Here is a 14687-nt window from a genome sequence, read left to right as displayed (position 1 = left end):
ACTACAACTTCTGGAAGCAAGTCGTTCCATCATTAATTGTACACTAACTGTCAGGAAATTTCTCTTTAGTTCTAGGATGGGTCTCTCCTTCATTAGTTTGCTTCTTGTCAATTGTTATTTTTGGAAACAAATACTGGTATGGGGCAGGACTTATATGCTATTTGTTTGGATGACGTGCAAGAATGTCATGCAGTTATCTTTCTCCAGTAACAACAATTTAGCAACTAATAAGGATATGATGGCTATTGTTTTTAGAAGAAAGAGAATATGCCATTGCTGGAAGTGTGCAATATACAATGCAATTGATTGATTGATAAATGCTATTGAACATACTTTTAAACTATCAGTAACAAGTTGTATGCAAATGAAAATGGAATATCATAGCTGTAAATCAGTAAACCTATTTATAGTTGATCTACTGGACTTACTTCAGGACAAAATAGTATCCCTGAAATGTCACTTATAATTAAAATATGATTGGAATTTAGGAAGAAGCTGAGAAGGGCCAGCCATTCACTTCATGTAATCTAATTCAGAAAAGATTGGCTTTACATGAGGATTATCATCAACATGTTGTGAGAATAATTTGCATTTCAGCATTTTATTTTCATACAGTTGATAAGCCTTGGCCATTCATTGTGAGGTTCCTTATATTTCACTATGAGGAATTAAATTTTAAAGAAATCTTGAACCAGTCAAGTAATTGAATAGGATTATTAAAAGAAATATCTCATCATGCTTTTCTCAAATTACACTAAAAGAGTTCTACAACATAGAAAGAGATTCAGAACAACCAGAAATATGATTTGAAAGAAGAATCTTCAATACTTCAAGAGGTTTCCAATTAACTTTTTTTGAAATTATGAAATGGCAATCAGAATGAATTAATTGATTAATGTCCCCAGTTTCCATTGGGAATTCACAGTAACATACATAGCATCCCTTGCTTTATTCCTCCCCCACCCCCAGAACTTTAAACTTGTGATTTGAATGTGAGCTGTTTCAATATCAGTCCATAATTTAGCCTTAAAGCCCTGTAGCTCTTAAGATAATCATTCATGTGAAGATTGAAAAAAAAATCTTTCCTGTTTTGGTTCCTGCTGAAGGAAAACTTATTTTTTCCTCATGTTTTTTCTGTTGTTTTCCTGTATTCTTGCATTTCTTTCAATCTGCCTCTTATTTTGATTTTTTTTCTTACAAATTCTTTGTTATAGGAAAATATTATAAATTGCATTCTCTTTTACAGCTGTTTTATCATATTTTTTCCCCTGCCTTTCTCCATTCCTCTGTCCTTCTTTCTTGGCTTCATTTCTTATTTTCCCCCAAATCTTTTATTATTTAAGATTAATATACTTTAATATATTCATCAGGAAAACTTTCTTCCATCTTCGTTCTTTCAAGTAATATTAACAATAAGTATTGTTTGGTCAAAGAATTAATTGGTATAGAATTAAGAAAATGTGTTGCTTGCTATTTCATTCCTACCAACTGGGTGGCTGGACATGTTATCTAATAATGTGGAAGTAAAGTGAAAGACATCTAGAGACAATAAACTTATGATGGGTATACAATGCCTTGGTAAGGCCACACTTGGAATACTACATCCAGTTTCGGTCACCATTATGTTAAAAAGATGTTGAGACTCTAGAAAGAGTACAGATAAGAGCAACAAAGATGATCAGGGGATTGGAGGCTAAAGTATATAAGGAATGGCTGCTGGAATTGGGTATGTCTAGTTTAATGAAGAGAAGGACGAGGGGAGACATGATAGCAGTGTTCCAATATCTCAGGGGCTGCCACAAAGAAGCGGGAGTCAAGCTATTCTCCAAAGCACCTGAAGGCAGGACAAGATGCAACGGATGGAAACTAACCAAAGAGAGAAGCAACCTTGAACTAAGGAGAAATTTTTTGACAGTTAGAACAATTAATCAGTGGAACAAGCTGCCTCTAGAAGCTGTGAATGCTCCAACACTAGAAGTTTTTAAGAGACTGGACAGCCATTTGTCTGAAATGGTATAGGGTTTGCTGCCTGAGCAGGGAGTTGGACTAGATGACCTCCAAGGTCCCTTCCAACATTATTATTATTATTATTATGGATCATCGCACGTCAGCCAGATGTTCAGACTGGATTTGGCATTTTTGTCTACCTATCGAGTCCTTACCAAGGACCTGGGATAGGCAGATGTGGATGTTTGATGGTATTACAAATATCGTCACAGGATGGAAGCAGTTCCTAGTAAGGCCGCCTTTTGTAATTGATTAATGGCAAATTTGTTAATGCCAATGGTGTTCAAGTGGTGCTCCAGTTGTTTTGGGATTGCACCCAAGGCGCCTATTACTATTGGTACTACCCTTGCTTGCCTTTGCCACAGTCTTGGTATTTCTATTTGTAGGTCTTTGTATTTTGTTATCTTCTCCAGTTCTTTCTTGTCTATTCTACTGTCTCCAGGCACTGCCATGTCCACTATCCAGACTTTTTTGTCTTTCTTATTGACAATTGTTAAGTCCGGGGTGTTATGTTGCAGGTGCTTGTCTGTTTGAATTCTGAAGTCCCAGAGCAGTTTAATTTTATCATTTTCTATGACTTTCTCTATTTTATGATCCCACCAGTTATTGCTTACAGGCAAATGATATTTCTTGCAGATCTTCCAATGCACCATTGTTGCTACTTTGTCATGTCGCTGCTTGTAGTCAGTCTGTGCGATCTTCTTGAAGCAGCTTATCAGGTGGTCCACTGTTTCTTCAGCTTCTTTGCATAGTCGGCACTTATTGTCTGTTGCTGTCTTCTCAATTTTGACTTTGTATGCATTTGTCCTTAAGGCTTGGTCTTGTGCAGCCAGAATTAGTCCCTTGGTCTCTTTCTTCAACTTTCCTGCTCTTAGCCATTGCCAGGTCTTGTTATTATCTGCTTTCCCAGCTATTTTTTTTTAATGTACTGGCCATGTAGTGCTTTGTCTTCCCATGCCTCTATTCTGTTCTTCATTTGGTCTTTCTTGTAGGCCAGTTTGGTCTCTCCAGTAGTCAGTAAGCCTTCCTGATATACTAATTTCAGTGCATAATAATAATAGTAAAGTTGGAAGGGATCTTGGAGGTCATCTAGTCCAACCCCTGCTCAGGCAGGAAACCCTATACCATTTCAGACAAATGGCTGTCCAATCTCTTCTTAAAAATTTCCAGTGTTGGAGCATTCACCGCTTCACTGCCTGGACACTCGGCTGTCTTTAGACGATCACATGACAGCCGTGGCCAGGGGGGCTTTTCATCAGGCTCACCTGATACGCCAATTGCGCCCCTTTCTGGATCGTGACGCTCTACGCACAGTCACTCAAACCCTCGTTTCCCGCCTGGACTATTGCAACGCTCTCTACATGGGGCTCCCCTTGAGGTGCACCTGGAGGCTCCAGCTAGTTCAGAATGCGGCCACGCGGGGGATTTTGGGGGCCTCTAGATACTCCCATGTAACACCTCTCCTATGCGAGCTGCACTGGCTGCCTGTGACCTTCCGGGTGCGCTTCAAGGTGTTAGTAACAACCTTTAAAGCGCTCCATGGCAACGGACCTAGGTATTTGCAAGACCACCTCCTACCAAATACCTCCCTTCGACCAGTCCACTCCCACAGAGAGGGCCTCCTTAGGGTGCCGTCGGCCAGTCAATGCCGGCTGGCGACCCCCAGGGGGAGAGCCTTCTCTGTGGCAGCTCCCGCCCTCTGGAATGACCTACCCCCCGACCTACGTACAACTGTGGACCGGCATCTTTTTCGCCAAGCCCTGAAAACCCATCTATTCCGTGCGGCTGGCCTGGCGTAGTCTTAATTATGTTTTAGTAAAGGTTTTATATGGGGTATTTTAGAGCAGGCCTTTATTTAATCTGATTTTAGAATAGAAATTTGAGTATTTTTATTGTGATTTTTATTATCGCCTGTTCACCGCCCTGAGTCCCGTAAGGGAGATAGGGCGGTATACAAATTTAAATAAATAAATAAATAAATAAATTCTGGAGGCAGGTTGTTCCACTGGTTAATTGTTCTAACTGTCAAGAAGTTTCTCCTTAGTTCTAGGTTGCTTCTCTCTTTGGTTAGTTTCCACCCGTTGCTTCTTATCCTGCCTTCAGGCGCCTTGGAAAATAGCTTGACACCCTCTTCTTTGTGGCAGCCCCTGAGATATTGGAACACTGCTATCATGTCCCCCTTCGTCCTTCTCTTCGTTAAACTAGACATACCCAATTCCAGCAACTGTTCCTCATATGTTTTAGCCTCCAGTCCCCTAATCATCTTTGCTGCTCTTCTCTGTACTCTTTCTAGAGTCTCAGCATCTTTTTTACATCGTGGTGACCAAAACTGGATGCAGTATTCCAAGTGTGGCCTTACCAAGGCATTGTAAAGTGGTATTAATACTTCACGTGATGTTGATTCTATCCCTCTGTTAATGCAGCCTAGCACTGTGTTTTACGCAGATGCTATAAGATAGATAAGAAGTACAGTATTTTTATAACGCATGAAATATGAAAATATTGGGATGGTGTACTTAAATGGAAAAAATTGGATATTTAGATGACTAGCATTGAGGAAAATCATGACTGATAAGAATGGATTGAATAGAAGGGGGAAATTATATTTAAATTATATTTAATCATTTATATATTGAACATATTAAGAATTACGGTATATTTGTTTAAGGTTGAAGAAGGAGAATACAATTGGGAGAAGGGAAGATCAAAGAAATATATTATTAATTAATATACTAATTATGGAATTATCAAAACCAATCATTATTGACTGTTATTTATTATTGCTTTTTTCAAATATATAAACCAAGACAACATGCTGTACACCAGGCACTGGAGATTGTTATTGTAAAAAAACCAATAAAATATTTTTTTTAAAAAAAGAGGAGGATTGAATTGACAAAGAGCATTTTTAGTAAGGCTCAATAACGACATTTTACTGAGAAGCACATGTTGCCCATGGGCTATATATTGACAATCTTTGTTTTTGGGAGACTCATGGGTACAAAATCATCACTTTATCCATTGTCTATCCATTGCGTGATGACGGCCTCCAGCGCATGTTTCTAACCAATACGGTTCTGAGCTTTCTTTTGCCAATTGGGCCTGCAATACTTACTGATGTCATCGATCTATCTTGTTTTAGTTCTCTTTCGTGGATGCTTTTTATCAAGTGGGATCCATTCTGTGACTGCCTTGGTCCACCTGTCATCAGTTCTTCTTGCTATGTGACCAGCCCATTTCCATTTCAATTCTTTTACTCTCTTGGTGATATCATATACTTTTGTTTGTTCTCTAATCCATGTGCAGGTCTTTCTATGTTGTCTTGTAATGCCGAGCATGTATTTTTCCATGGCTTTTGGCACCAATCATAGGTTTTGTATCGATCGTGAGGTTAGTGTCCTTGTTTCACTGGCATATGTTAGAGCAGGTAGCACACACTGATCAAAAACTTCTCTCTTCAGGCATTGGAAGAGGTTGTTCTTGAAAATTATGCTTAGCTTGCCGAATGTCTGCCAACCACATTTAACACACCATTTAATTTCCTTTATTGTATCACCTTGCATTGAGATCCGTTGGCCAAGGTCTACTACATCTAGTTCCTCTCCAGATATAATGTTTTTCTTTCTTTAAACATAACCTGGCTCTTTTTCAGGTTTATTTTTAAGCCAAATTGTTCTCCTGCTTTGTGCAGCTCAATATGACCATGGAAAATAAGAAAATTCATTTTTCAAAATGGTACTTTTGGGTTAAGATCTAGATGAGAATGAGTGTTGGCAAGAAGAAATTGTGTGGAGGACCCAAAGTAATTTTCTTTTTTTTTTTTTGTAATATATTTTATTGATTTTTTAAAAAACATAAATCACTTAATTGGTGAACAGTGCATTATCTGGGTTTACATTTGTAAAACAATCACTAACAATTGATCTCTATAATCCATAATCCACATAATGGTTTTAGTTGATTTCCTCTTTTCCCAAAATATCTTCATTTGCAAACATTGAGTTAATACAATTCTTATCGTTTTGATAGATAACAATTAAATATATAATTTTTCCCAATATTCCTAAAAATAATAATCACATCAATATAATATTTCTTTTCTATCCAATCATTCTGGTTGCCTTATCATAGATCAGACATGTCAAACACAAGGCCCATGGGCAGGATCCGGCCTGATGTGTGGTTCCGTCCGGCCCGGGGACCTGCTCTAGAAAGAGCAAAGGACCGGCCCGCCACACCTCAGTCTGTCCCAGGCCACCCAGGTGCTGATCTAAAGCCAAAACGCTCTCAGCCTTAAATCCACGGGGCAGCCCCGCCCCGCCCCCCGGATGCACGCGCAAGTGGAGTCCGGCGTCCCTGCTGGCTGTCTTGTCCCGCAGGCTGACTTCACCCAGGACACAGGCACTGGCTGTCTCCTATGCGCACACCTGGGGGGGGGCAGAGGTGGTGAGGCAGCTCCTTGCTGGTTCCAGTGGATCTTAGGCTGAGCACATTCTGGCTTTGATGGATGCAACCAGGTTGTAGATCAGCGTCACCCCCCATCAGCACCTCCAGCCTCGCAGCCACGAGGCATCCCTTTCAACGGGACCGCCCCTGCCTGCCCACAAGGTATAGGAATGGCCGGCAGCAACATGTTAGTGCTGGAAATCACTCCCCCACCCATCACCCCTTCCTGAGTGCGGGGGAAGGAAAGAGATGAGAAAGCGAAGGAAGGAACAGAGGGAGGAAGGAAGGGAGGGAGGAAGGGAGGGAGGGTGGGAGGGACCATGTCCCAGTTCTCACCCCGGTCCCACCCTCCTCCGCCGGAGACCCTCAGATCTGTCCCAGTCCTGCCCAGGCACCCCTGAAGCGAGTGATGTCGAGCTGGCCACGCCAACCCAGTAGGCCATGCCCATCCTGGCCACACCCACCCAGTAGGCCATGCATATCCTAGCCACACCCAACCGGCCCCCCGAGGGCAACCACAATGCTGATGCGGCCCTCAATGAAATTGGGTTTGACACCCCTGTCATAGATCCTGTTACAGTCCTTATTTAAATTTGTTTCTCCCACCAAATTCTAGGTATTCTTACTGGTTAAGAATTTCTCAAAAATTAATTACATTTAAAAAATTAATTCTATTTTTCCATATGAACCATCTCACACTTTTACATTTCTTAAGGAATAGATAAAACAGTGAAAAAAGAAAGGAGAGCAAGAGTAAAGAAACTTAAAAAACAACATACTGCTTAAAATATATATCCCTCCTAAGCTAATATATATTTATTTCCTAAATTTCTTATTCTTTTAACCCTAATTAAAAATATGTTTAATCTTTAAATATTCCATTTAATACATCTAGTCATCTAGTCCTTTAACTCTTATTCAAAACATTTTTATCCATTATAATTTTCTTAAATTCAATCACATTTAAATATCTAAAACATTTCCTTTATCTAAGTCATTTCAACTTTTTTATATTACTCATATCAAAAAAGAGAACAAAAAAGGGAAAAAAGCATACTATATTATTTAGTGAATTCATCCCTCTTAAAATGACATATATATTCCAAACTTTTTCTATTTCTTTAACCATATTCAAACAAATGTTTCTTTTTTAAGTATTCTCTCTGGTAAGTCCCATCATCTATTTTCTTGGTTTCCACTTTAGTCTTTTCCTTTGCCCGTTATCTTTCTTAATCAATGTATTTTGCTGAATCAAAAGATTTTTCTGTATGTTCATAAATGTTACTGTAGTTATAAAAAGTAAATCAGATGAAGTGTCTTTGTATGGGGCTTCTGCCTTTCCATGCTTGTTGAAAATCTTTTTCTTTTTCTTTCTCTCCACTTTTCTTATCATTTCCTTTCTCTCTGATGTTCTTGACATCTCTACAGTCCATTTTATCCAATCTGTTTTTTTGTCTTCAGGGATAAGTTGTTTTTTCCAATTCTTGTGAATTTTTTTCCACTAGGATTAAATTGTGTTTTCTTTTTTTGTTAAGTTCCATCTTTAAGTCTCTATTCTCTATTTTGTATCCACTTATCTGTTTTATCTGCTCCTTCTCTGTTGTTGTTTTCTGGGAATTTTTTTGTTGTAGAGTTAAGTTGGAAATAGATTGATTTATATTTTCAAAGTTATTTTGGATTTCTTTGTGGTTTAAAGTCATTGTTGTTTGAATTAGTTGCAGTATACTATATATTTCCTCCTGTGAAGTATTTATGTTTTCTTGATATGTTCTTTCTACCTGTCTCTGATCCATGATGACCAAGAATTTGAGTTTTTCTCTTCTTTTCTTTTCTCTGCAAATAGCTTTAGAGTTCCAGTTAAATAGATATTTGTAATCCAAAGAGTTCAAAAAAGTTTTTTTTTCCTGAAATTTATAATTCTCTCTTTGTCTACAGCCCAGATTGTCTTTTTTGGCACAGCTGTTCTTTGTTGTTAAAGCTTTGAAGGTCACAAACACAGACTAGCTTTTCCCAGGTTTTGCCAAGTCTTATATTAAAGTCATAGCTGTCATAGTCTTCATCCACCACTAGGTGTCAGCAACTATTTCTTTTTCAATTTCCAAAATGAACAATTATCTTTAGAATGAAAATCTTAACCATTCAAACAATTTTAGATTTATCCAGATTTAAGTTTTAAATTTCAGGTTTTATATTTATTTCACTTCCATATATTTTGATCCTCCATAAAAAGATTAGTTCACCACTTCCGTTAGTATAAGGGTGGGGCGGAAATCCCTCTCCTTCCCTTTCAGAGGTATTCTGCTTCTTGGGGATCTTTTCCAGGAAATTAAATGTAGAATAGAAAAGAGAAGATCGAGTTCCTCACCCAGTTTCAAGCATGCTGTTCACAGTTGTGCTGATTAGTGCTTTTGGACTTCGGTTGCTAGTAGCTTGGGCTGGTCGATGCAATACGGCCAGCCTTTCTCCTGTTGGGTTAGAAGGCTTTCCCTAAGTCGAACGGAACAGCCGCCACCATTCCAGAATTGCTTTCTTTCTTCGCCGCCTCTCCGGGGCAACTTAAACCCATTTAGGGTCTCCTGGCAGGGCGAAATTAGCTGCAGGGGTGTGGAGAATCTGCAAGCCCGTGACCAGTTGCTATCACGCAAAACCGGAAGTCTCCCAAAGTGATTTTCTTAATGGTCAAAGATGACAGTTTAAAGATTTCATAAAGTACATTTATTAAAGTCATCTATCTTAAGAGTCAAAAAGTCACAAAAAAATCTGAAAAAGGAGAAATAATTTGATTTTGTGAAAAAAAATGGAACTTTGTACCAACAGATGGACCCATACATTTTTGTCTAGATAAAACAAATGAATAAAATTGGAGCATATTGTCAGATGGAAGGTGGAAAAAATACCACGATGATGGTATAATTTTAATAGCACATCTTATTGTAAGAATGTTTTTGGCAGACATTTAGGTTCAAGGTATAAAAACTGCCATATTATATTTCAGTCTTATGTGTAATTAATATGTATTTGAAACACACTAAAGGGACTGGTTACATAATTTTATTGGCAACCATATGGGAGAAGTTTGCTACTCCTTTCTCCCAGTTTCCAATCTAACTTACAGTCTTAGATTTCACTACTGGTAATAGTCACTAACCATGCTACGCCTGAACCTGCTTAGATTCTTACTTTGGATGAATTGTACTGTATTATGATGACATAAATGTAGTTTTAAATTTAATCAGCTAGTTAAATTTAGGGCAGAGTTAGAATCTTAAAATTAATGTATAAGACTGGAAACATTGCTCAACATGAACTTAACATATCAAAAATGCATAAAGAAATTTATTAACTAACTTTTACGTTGTTCTGATTTCCTTAACAGTGTTTCAAAATAACTAGCTGTGATTAATAGACCATGATCAGAATTTTGATCAGTCAATTTTCCATTAGAAAGGAGATTTTTTAAATTGTACATTAACATTGTTTGAATTATTTAATTGTAGATTTCAATCTTGTCTGAAAAAGCAATCTTCATCCATTCAATAGCATACAACGTTTGCATTTTGTGTGCAAACATTTACAAACATGCTCCCATTTCTTTTACTTCTAGCATTGATATTTAATGGGTTTTTTAATGAATGATTGTTTTCAGCAGTTTCTTTGAGTTTCAGTCAGCTATATTTCATTCTGGAATAAAAACTAATGATCCATAAATTCTTAATGCCATATTTTTATAACCAGTAAATTAGTCTTTAATGGGTTCAATAAGTTTTGTGATGTATGTCATTAATTGTTAATGGTGTTTTAACTAGATAATTGTTGTGAAAGGTTGTTTATCATCTCCATTTGGGAATGACTGATCCTTCCAATCTGTTCCGCCTCCTAATGTTGAACTACTCTATCTACCATCGCATGCTGAAAGGAGTTCAAGAGCTTGGGTGGCACAGATCAAATACCAAATTCAAACATTTTCAGTGGATAATGAACCATCACATAGAGACTATCAAACTTAATGAGGCTAGATCAGTTTTGACTTCTAGACAGAAATATTTCTGTATTGCATCTCAGCACTTTCTATTCACTTTGCAGCCACTATATAAATCAACCCTAATTAGTAAAAGCAAATACTCCTCTATAGATCTAAGCCAAGGAATTCAGTAGCAGAAAGATTCTCCAGCCCAGCAGTTGTAGCACCATATATAAGTTTTAATAATCTTAATACTTTCATAAATGCATAATGGTAATACAAAATTCAAGTGAGATTTCAGATAATCGTTGACTTATAACAGTTTGTATAGTGACTGTTCAAAGTTACAATGGCACTGAAAAAAGTGATTTATGATTTTTCACACTTATGACCATTACAGCATTCCCATGGTCACTTGATCAAAATTCAGACACTTGGCAACTGACTCATATTTATGATAGTTGCAATGTCCTGGGGTCATGTGATCACCATTTGTCACTTCTGACAAGCAAAGTCAATAGAAAGTCAAATTCACTTAATAACCATGTTACTAATTTAACAACTGCAGTGATTCACTTAACCACTATGGCAAGAAAGTTTATAAAATGGGGCAAAACTCACTTAACAAATATCTCACTTAACAACAAAAATTTTGGGCTCACTTGTGGTCATGAGTCAAGAACACTCTATAAGGTCTGTTAGCTATTATTTTTGAGTTTTCAGTTTCTTAACAACTGCAGCAACAAAAGTGCCACAGTTTTGAAGCAAGAAAGCATAAACTTTTTTCCTTCTTTTACTGAATTCCTAGACTTAAAATTCTTTTATTCTTTGCATCTGCCTCCTGTTAATGGATTTCTGAGTTCTAATAAACTAATGAGATCCTACAAATTTGCCAATATTTGTTTTAGGCAAAGCCTAAACACTTGATTAGATTAGATTTAAGACATGTTTAATTACAACCAATTTAAGATTAGGTGTCAATAACTTGTACTTCCCATATATATCTTCATCGCAGATCAATCCAGTGATTCCAAATAAGCAAAATCTCCAAATCAAAAACATTTTACCAAGCTATTAATGGAGAGACTGCAGTGAACCAATCAACTCCTGATAAAAAAGAAACTGCAGTTCTGAACACAGCTTTGTGACAGCCTAAAGAACTGCAACAAGTATTACAGGCAAAGCAGATAACAAGGTCTGGCAATGGCTAAGAGCAGGAAAATTCGTGGTGCACAAGACCCAGCCTTAAGAAGAAATGCAAACAACGCCAGAATTAAAAAAAAGACAGCAACAGACAGCAAATGCTGCCTCTGCAAAAAATTGAAGAAACAGTAGACCACATATTCAGCTGCTGAGAGAAGGTCACACAGATTGACTACAAACAACAGCATGACAAAGTAGCAACAATGATGCTATTGGAATATCTGTAAGAATAACTGTTTGTTCTCAAGCAAAAAACTGGTGCCCCCCCCCCAAAGGATAAAGTCATAGAAAACAAAGAAGCTAAAGTACTCTAGGATTTTAGAATTCAAACAGACAAACATCTGCCACCTAACACTCAAGATTTAAAAATTGTCAATAAGAAAGACAAAAAAGATAGTGGACATGGCAGTACCTAGAAACAGCAGAGTAGAACCAGAAAAAAAAATCACTAAATACAAGAACCTGCAAATAGAAATAGAATGCCTGTTACAAAAGAAAGCAAACACAATACCAGTAGTAATAGGCATATTGGGTGCAATCCCAAAACATCTGGAGCACCATTTGAATACCACTAATATTACAAAATCATCGGTTAATTGCAAAAGGCAGCTTTACTTGGAGCGGCTGACAATAGCTCTAACCATCAAAAACAGCAACTATCTGTCTATCCCAATCCTTGGAAAGGACTTGCTAGGTGGATAGAGACGCCAAATCCAACTAAATATCTGGCTGACTATGTGATGAACCATAACAATATCATTTGGAGGGCAGTTTTTTTGCCATCATGGGTCATGGAGCTATAGCTACATTTAGAGATACATGTAGATATTTTTCTGTTGCCAAGACTACAATTGGTGTAGCAGTGCAAAGGGGTTATCAAAATCCTATGAGGCAAGTTGTTTTGTTATTTTCCTTTTTCTTTTTTACTTTTGTCACATAGAGAAACACACACCAAAGGGGAAGATTTGTAATTATTATAGATTTATTAAGCCTTTTATTTGGATAATGAACCAATTTCTTCCCATCAAATATCAGCAAGTAGTTGTTGATGAATTTTAATATCATGTTTAGGTGTTCTGGGAGCCACAATAAAGAGATTCAAAGGCCATATGTAAACTTGCATTCTACATTAGGCAGGGGAAGGCATGTAACTCAGGAAGCTGATTTTAGGTGCCATAGAAGGAAAACAAATTGATTTATTATTTACCATTATATTATAATATTAGTATCAGATAGGGAAAGATCTTTAAGGGATTTTCTTTGTTAACTGGCAATTTATTTATATATAATTTTCTGTTACACTTATTTAAAAGATTTGTTATTTAAATAGTATATTTAATAGTATATCTTGCAGAGAGGCAGTCTTTTGTAGCAGAAACACTGAAGGCTTCAAATTTATTTATACTTACCAGAATTTTTTTTTAGGTTTACTTTTGAGTAGCTATGTAGGAAATGGTATTAATTAGGTGTTCAGCAGAGTAATGTCACAAGGGGAAAAACTATCCCTGTGTCTAGTTGTTTTGGTATGCAACGTCTTATAGTGTCGTCCCGAATTTATATTCAGGATGTGAGGGGTCTGTAGATATTTTCTCAGTCCTCCTTCTGATCTGCACAATATGTAGGCCTTCTATGGGAGGCAGGCTGGTTTCAATTGTTCTTTCTGCAGTCCTAACTATCCATTGGAGTCTGTACCTTTCCTGTTTGGTTGCTGCACCAAACCTGTCTGGTTATAGAAGTACAAATGAGAGACTCAATAATTCCTCTGTAAAATTGTATCAACAGCTCCTGGGACAGTCTCAACTTCCTGAGTTGATGCACGAAGAACATTCTTTGTTGTGCCTTTTTAATGATGGTTCTAATATTAGGTGTCCATTTCAAGTCCTAGGAGATTATAGTACCCCAAAACATGGAGGATTCTACTGCTGAAACGGTGTTGTCAAATATAGTTTCAATTTACTTGGACTTCAGTAAGGAATTTGATAAAGTAGATCACAACCTACTACTCGATAAGATAGAAAAAAGTGGGTTAGACAGCATCACCACCAGATGGATTCGTACCTGGCTGACCGGCCGTACTCAGCGTGTGTTCCTCAATGGAACTGCATCTACATGGAGGGAAGTGTGTAGTGGGGTGTCCCAGAGCTCTGTTCTAGGCCCAGTGCTCTTCAACATCTTCATCAACGATTTGGACGAGGGGATAGATGGGGAACTCATCAAATTTGCAGATGACACCAAGCTGGCAGGAATAGCCAACACTCCAGAAGACAGGCTTAGGATACAGGAGGACCTGGACGGACTTGAACACTGGGCGCTATCTAACAAAATGAAATTCAATGGTGAAAAAAGTAAGGTTCTACATTTAGACAAGAAAAACCAAATGTACAGGTGTAGTATAGGGGGTATCTTGCTCAATAGTAGTAACTGCGAGAGGGATCTCGGAGTCCTAGTGGACAATCACTTAAATATGAGCCAGCAGTGTGCTGCAGCTACCAAAAAAGCCAACTCATGCTGGGCTGCATTAACAGAGGGATAGAATCAACATCACGTGAAGTATTAATATCACTTTACAATGCCTTGGTAAGGCCACACTTGGAATACTGCATCCAGTTTTGGTCACCACGATGTAAAAAAGATGCTGAGACTCTAGAAAGAGTACAGAGAAGAGCAACAAAGATGATTAGGGGACTGGAGGCTAAAACATATGAGGAACGGTTGCTGGAATTGGGTATGTCTAGTTTAACAAAGAGAAGGATGTGGGGGGACATGATAGCAGTGTTCCAATATCTCAGGGGCTGCCACAAAGAACAGGGAGTCAGGCTATTCTCCAAAGCACCTGAGGGCAGGACAAGAAGCAATGGATGGAAACTAATTAAGGAGAGAAGCAACCTAGAACTAAGGAGAAACTTCCTGACAGTTAGAACAATTAACCAATGGAACAACCTGCCTCCAGAAGCAGTGAATGCTCCAACACTGGAAGTTTTTAAGAAGAGACTGGACAGCCATTTTTCCAAAATGGTGTAGGGTTTCCTGCCTTCCTGAGCACGGGGTTGGACTCGATGACTTCCAAGGT

This window comes from Protobothrops mucrosquamatus, unplaced genomic scaffold (assembly GCF_001527695.2).
Source record: "Protobothrops mucrosquamatus isolate PMUCROS unplaced genomic scaffold, P.Mucros_1.0 scaffold51, whole genome shotgun sequence".
Classification (NCBI taxonomy): Eukaryota; Metazoa; Chordata; class Lepidosauria; order Squamata; family Viperidae; genus Protobothrops; species Protobothrops mucrosquamatus.
Note: the sequence above shows the minus strand (reverse complement) of the source record.